The 7,186-nt window shown below is 44.7% G+C and overlaps 1 pseudogene; it reads right to left on the reverse strand.

Annotated features, from left to right (window-relative positions):
* Positions 1 to 1,787: 1,787 nt before the first annotated feature.
* Positions 1,788 to 4,897, reverse strand: LOC142433336 (sentrin-specific protease 6 pseudogene; annotated as a pseudogene).
* Positions 4,898 to 7,186: the final 2,289 nt, after the last annotated feature.

Genomic DNA, 7,186 nt, shown 5'->3' on the forward strand with positions numbered 1-7,186 from the left:
ACCATAAACCTCTCTGTGCTTGTGTTTATTTTCTTCGAGATGGGATTGCAAACCTCTAACTCGTGGGAGCCACAACCCATAGCCCTTTATCATGTTGTCAGGTAGTGTGAGGCTTTGCTCCTGTGCAGTGCTCAGAAGTGTGCATGGGGAAGTTACGATGATGCTTGGTGCTCAGCATTTGGAAAAGAGTAAATATAGTGAAGTGCAAAGTATATGGAATACAGTAAAGATAGACCAGCACCTGGAAAACAACTCAGAGCTCACTATTGCTGCCATGGTTAAGCAGTACTGCTGTGCGCAGGAAGGAGAAAATATTCTTAGAGAGTGCGCAGTTTCATCTAAGCTCTTTCTATTTGACCTACTGCCTCATGTAGTGAAGAGAGTAGCAGACAGACCCGAGACCTCACTATGAAATACTTTGTGTTAGAAACTAAGAAAGTCGCCCGTGGCTGGCAGGGTCCCTCCACCACAAGGAACTCTGCGGTAGAAAGATCTGTGGAGCTGCTCCTTCTTTATGGTTTGTCACAAGTTGGTTTTTGTGTTCCCGTTTGTTTGTTTGTTCCTGCTCGATCAGATGTAGCCAGGAGCCTGGATTAGCCATCCCAGCTGCTGGATCCTCTGCCCTGGACGTTGTGTCCTTCCCTTCTGTCCGTGAGATATCCAATTATTCTGTGTTCTGTTGGCTCGGTGCCTGAACATACGAAGCCCCCACTCCACATCGTGGAACAGCATTTTCCTTTGGGCCCTTCCTTAGCTCCCAAACTGGGCTCAGCAATTTTATGTAAGAGCACATTCTCAGTATCGTTGACAATAACACTCACATTGTGTGTGTCTCAGTGTGTGTGGGCATGTGTGTACTCACTACAGCCAAGTCAGTGCCAACCCTTAGTCACCCTTTAGGACAGGGCAGAAAGGACAATACTGTAACTATTAAATGGAGTAGAAAGCCGTGTCTTTGTCGGAATATAGACCCAATGCCCATCAGTACCCCATTGGACATCCCTTCACAGAAGGGTCACAAAGAAAGGACGAGCCATCCAGGTGCAGTATAGCACCGGTGAAACATACAACATTCCTCTACTTCTTTAATGCTTCCCCCACGCCCCACTATTATGACCCGCGTCCTATCTTAGAAATCTAGCTAGACCGGAGCATGTACACAGGTACAGAAAAGAGCTCAGGACACAGAGAATCCAAGACAGATATTGAGAGTAGTGATACCATGAGGGCAGGGGGAAGGGGCCTTCTACAGCTCTTATAACCATCCATACAGCCATTGTATCAGGCACATCAGTACATTTGTTGCCATCATCCCTTTCAAAACCTTTTCCTTCTCTTGAGCACTTTGTGTCAACTCCTCTTTGTTTCCCTCTCCATCTCCTCCCCCACCTTTACACCCTAGTGAAACCTTGATGAATTATAAATTCTTCTTCTTCTATTTTTTCCTCTATTTTTGTTTTGTGCTTAGAAGTTGCAGGTTTAAGTTCTAGAAACAGAGAACACATAACAAAAGCTTCCTAATGGGTGAAAAACGAAATTATAAATGCTGGGAAAATTGGCCCCATTAACATGGTTATCGACATTTACTTAATACATACTTTATGGAAAATTAATTATAGGACATTTAGAGAAGCATGGAAATTTACAAATCACTCTGAGTCATGGACAATTGCATGTTTTATTGTCTAGACCAAGATCAAGAGTGTATTATTTCTAGAGGCAGAACTGACCAGGCAAGAGAAATGGTCAGTCTGCGATCCTGGTGTCATCTGGTTGCATTCCTTCACCTAAAGGTGTTTCTTCTGAAAGCCTGTCTGCACGCTCGTTCTCCCATTGCACTGCTCTGCCTCCATCTTCAGAATTAGGTTGCGGATTTCCTCTCTCTTTGCCCGTATTCTTAGAGGAGGAAACCAGTTTTTCAAATCGATAGGTAGTGCAAAATTGAGAACTGGATTCTCAAAAAAACTCTCGACATACTGCAGCAAATAGACACCGCAATCACTGAGGTTGCTTTGTTGGGGCACGTTTGGACTCAGGTCCATCATGACATCTGTGGAAAAACTCCTCTTGGTGCCTTTTTTAATTTCCCATTCCTCCTCTAGATATTCTCGAAGAATTTTCACAACATGTGAGCGGGAAGGGCCTCGTAGAGAGTCCAGAAGCAAGATGCAAGGCTGCTTACACACGGTGGGCTCGAAATGCCACTGTCCTCTCTCCGGGCTGCAAGGGCTCTCCTGCTCTTTGAAGGGTGACTCATGAGGACAGTTTGGCTTGATTTCACTCACTGCGTGTGCATGTTGTGACGGTCTTAAACAGTCCCCTTGTGGCCCATGCTCACTATTATTCTTATCAACAACTTTCTCGCACACGGAATCTCCTTTCTTTGATGCTTCACTTTCACTTGCAGTCTGGCTTATTTTTTCCAAACTACCTTGTACATTGCATGTATTTTCCCCACACCGAGGGTCCCTTTCTTCCTGTGGGGCACCCTTCGAAGGAAATAAAGGCATGTGAGGCTTTCTGTTTAGAATCCTCGAAATTACAGGCTTGGCAGAGCAGACTTGTGAAGAACTGGCCATTACGTTGGCTGGAGGAGAAGAAATACAACGGTCTACTACAGTTGAAGTTTTTTGGACGAGTGTATTTCTGTGGAAATGAGGATTAGGCTCATATTGTGGTTTCTCAAAGCCAGGGAAACAAATAATAGCCAGAAACCAATGTGCATTTTCATTAAGGGGAACAAAAATAAAATCTTTTCCAAAAATATCTACATGCCGGGTCCAGGATTTTACTCTCAGATGTCGCTTTTTTGGTGTTGATAGATTGGTACCTTCCTGAAAAGGCTGTCTTTTTATGTCAGTCAGGCATGGGTAGAAAAACGAACTGAAGATATGAATTCGGTTCGCTTCCTCTTCCTTCAGTTTCTCAAGCACCAAATATTTCAGATAAAAGTCAATAATAATATCATTTAGAAATACCCCTTCCTTTAGACAGTGCAGGTCCACACTAGTAACAGAAATTCCTCCTCTAGCTGGAGGTGGTGGGTACACTATTAGTTTTTCTACAGGACCAGTAAAGGCGGCTTGGCTCTGTCCAGTTGCCTTGTCATCACCAACCAACTGGAGTTTCTGTTTGCTTTGAAGTAGTATTTTAGAGTCAAAGGACATAGTTTTTATTATGTTTACTTTTTTTATCACAGTTCCTTTGAAGCTTTCGGGATAGGTTTTGCTACAGGCAACAATTCTGGTATTGGCTTCTACAAAGGAAATTTTTGAAAAAAAATTGGAAATCTTATTCTTTCTACCTATTTCAATAAGGATTTTTTCAAATCGTGTATTTGTTTCAAGATCAAGGTCAGTGTCAAAACTTAAGATAATATATCGTTCTAGATTCGGTATCTTATTTATTTCTTTACACTCAGTCCAAACTTTCTCTTTCTTGTGCATTTGCAGCTGCGTGCTCAACTTTCCATAAACTGCTGGTGTGGTCTGGAGAAACACGACTGGGGGGTTTCGGACTTGACACCAGTCACATTTCATTACATCAGAGGTGTCTAAGGTAATTGCTACCTGACCACCTTCCGGTTCTTCTAGCTTTATCTTGATAAAATCCAAAGCAAAAGTGACTGGCTCTAGTAACACCCGGAGAAGTATTCCTACTCGTACACATCGACACTTTAAAATGACCCTGTCACAGGAACTCTGGCAGCTTACAGACAAAGGATGGACTACGGTTTCCTCAGAAACAATTTTACGCCGTTTTGGAGGCTTGTTGAGACCAAAACTGCCCAAAGGGTCTCTCCTGCTTGCTTTCCTTGCCAATGAAGCGGTATTTAACTTGGCTTGGGCCACAATGCCTCCTCTACGTGTGTTTTCGTTGCAGGCTGCTTCCAGACCCCCGGTGGGGGGCGCTCGGGAGCAACATGCTGAAGCAGCCTGTTGAGGAGCTACGCTCTCTCTTCTGTTGGCTCTGTCACTGTCCTCATCATCACTGAACAAATCGATTGGATCATGTGGATGTGAAAGGCTGGGTTTCCTTTCCTTCCTCTTTGCCATTTTGGTTACTTTCGCATTGGCTAAAATGACGTTCGCACTAGTCTGCACGTATGTCTGTCTACTATCATCACAGTTCACAGTCATATCAGTGGGGGGCTTACCCTGGCTAGGGCCATAACGCCTCTTGGTTGCTCTTGTATTTTGTGACTTCGGGCCTGCAGAATTCTGAGGAACCGACATCCTGGATAACGGTCCAGGCGATTCACTCGGACCTGTGGCTTGTCTACAGTTCTTGTGAAAGTCCTTGGACAGATTCATACCGCCACTTCGGCAGACGCGGTGATCGTCCTTTCTCTTCCAGAGCTTGGACGACCTTCAAGCTGCTCACGGACGGACGTTGACGGGAAGCTCCCGGAAAGACCAGCGGGCTTCTTCTGACGTGGGCGTGGCACGAGGGGTAGCATTGTTGACGTCAGAGCACCTTGGCAATATGGTGGGGTCGAAGGAAAGGCCTTAAAGGAGCAGTGTCTACTTTCTGGGCACCAGGTGGGTATCCGTTCCTTTCTGTTTGGGCTGCTGCTTGCACTAATGACATCCGTGCGCTAGCATGTTGCAAACGTCTACCATGAACTACAGTTGCCGAACATAATGGTGCAGTTTGTGTCTTTTCACTCAAGTCTTATGGTCGCTTAACATGTTAATTCCAAGTGGGTTCCCTTTCAAAGTTTTAATACTTTCAGTCTTGTTTTATCTTACATAGGTCATCAAGAAACAATTTCAGATCGGCAGTTCACCTTTGTTCCTTTTGAGGTCTCAGAATCCTCATCTTCATCTACACTTAGCAGATCTGCCCCATCTTTATCTGAATCTCCTTCATTTGCTTCCCCATGACCAAAGCTCCAATTATTTTATTTTAAATAGTTGTATTAGTGGCTCATACAACCCTTAAAACAATCCAAACATACATCAATTGTGTAAAGAACATTCATTGCCCTCATCATTTTCAAAACTTTTGCTCTCCCCCAAGCCCCTGGTATCAGCCCCTCATTTTTCCCCTCCTCCCCATAATCTCCTACTTCATGAACCCTTGATAATTTATAAATTATTATTTTGTCATATCTTGCTTGTCTGATGTCTCCCCTCGCCCACTCTTCTGTTGTCCATCTCCTAGGGACGAGGTCACATGGAGATAATTGTAACCGGTTCCCGCTTTCCAACCCAACCCACACTCCACCCTCCAATTATAGCCACTCACACCACTGGTCCTGAAGGGATCATCCGCCCTGGATTCCCTGTGTTTCCAGTTCCTCTCTGTACCAGTGTATATCCTCTGGTCTAGCCATATTTGTAAGGTAGAATTGGGATCATGATAGTGGGGTAGGAGGACACATTTAGGAACTAGAGGAAAGGTGTATTTTCATTATTGCTATGTCGGACCCTGACTAGCTCATCTCATCCCCAAGACCCTTATGTAAGGGGATATCCAGTGTCCTGCAAATGGGTTTTGGGTTTCTACTCCGCATTCCCCACCTCATTCACTGGGATATCTTTTTTTGTTCTGATGATGCCTGATACCTGATCCCTGCATCACCTTGTGATCACACAGGATGGTGTGCTTCGTCCAGGTTAGCTTTGTTGTTTCAGAGCTAGATGGCCACTTGTTTACCTTCAAGTATTTAAGGCCCCAGATGCTATATCTTTTGATAGCTGGGAAGCATCAGCTTTCTTTGCCACATTTGCTTATGTGCCCATTTGTCTTCAGTGATTGTATCAGGGAGGTGGCACAGAATGTTATGATTTTTTTGTTCGTTGATGCCTGATAACTGATCCCTTCGCCCCCTCGTAATCACACAGGCTAGTGTGTTTCTTCTAGGTGAACTTTGTTGATTTTGATCTACATGGCCACTTGTTCACCTTCAAAAAATTTAAGACCCCAGACCCTATATTTTTTTGGTAGCAGGGCACCGTCAGCTTTCTTTACCACACTACTTATTCACCCGCTTTGTCTTCAGCAGTTGTGTCGGGAAGGTGAGCATCATAGATTGCCAATTTAACATAAGAAAGTACTCTTGCATTGAGGGAGTACTTCAGTGGAGGCCCAGTGACACTCTGCTACTTTAATACTAAACCTATAAATATATGCACATAGATCTATTTCTTCATCCTCATATATAAATATATTTGCATATGTACATGCCTTTATTTAGACCTCTATAAATGCCCTTCGCCTCCTAGCTCTTTCCTCTATTTCTTTAGATTTTCCTCTTATCCCATTATCCTGCTCAGTCTTCATTTGGGGTTCAGTAATTCCTCTTGGTTACATTACTCTCATCATGCCCTGCCAGGGGTCCTACACCCACCTCACAATCTATTTGGATCACTTTTTTTTCCATTGTTGACTGGGTTTGTTAAAACCACTACCCTTCGCCCCACCTTCCCCTCTCCCAAGTCCCTGCGGAACTCTCAGTCCCGTTGTTTTCTCCTCCAGATTGTTCATCCAGCCTATCTTATTTAGACAGAACTGCGGAGATAATAACCTGCACAAAAACAAGACAGAGCAAAACCAAGCAACAATATACAACGAAATCATAACAACAATAAACCGATGGAAAAAACACAACACAACAAAAGAAAGCTTGTATTCCTTGTTGGCCTTTAGGAGTGTTTTCCAGTCCAGTGTGTTGGGGCATCACACCCTGGCCCAAAGTCCACCTTTAGCATTCCCTGTAGACCTTGCTGCTCTGTTCCCTTGCTGTTCTGTTGCACCACTTTACTGTTTTCCTGGGTGTGGTGGGATCATCTAGGGCGCAATTCCCTCACTGTGTCTCCGGTGTTGTCCCCTGTAGGGCTATGGGTCAGTGAGGGACAGCATATCTCACAGTGGGGCCGACCATGTGGGCTGGCTTCTCTAATTGGGGACACTTTCCTCAAGGCCTAGTGGGTCAGGATGTACTTCACTCTCTCTTCCTCCCCTTTCATGGGCTCCCATGTGCTCCAATCAGGTATCTCCATCTCCTGGAGCTGCAGATTCAATGAAGTCCTTTGAAATAAATTCTTCTGGGTGGGGGCAGGAACAGGTATCCACATAGTATTTGGGATTAGGGCCTGCCCCTCACACCTCTTCACTTGTTCCCTCCTCCACCCTGGCATGTTGCATTCACCTCTTGGAGCACTGGGTTGAAGTCTTGCGA

Source organism: Tenrec ecaudatus, chromosome X, assembly GCF_050624435.1.
Source record: "Tenrec ecaudatus isolate mTenEca1 chromosome X, mTenEca1.hap1, whole genome shotgun sequence".
NCBI classification, from domain to species: Eukaryota; Metazoa; Chordata; class Mammalia; order Afrosoricida; family Tenrecidae; genus Tenrec; species Tenrec ecaudatus.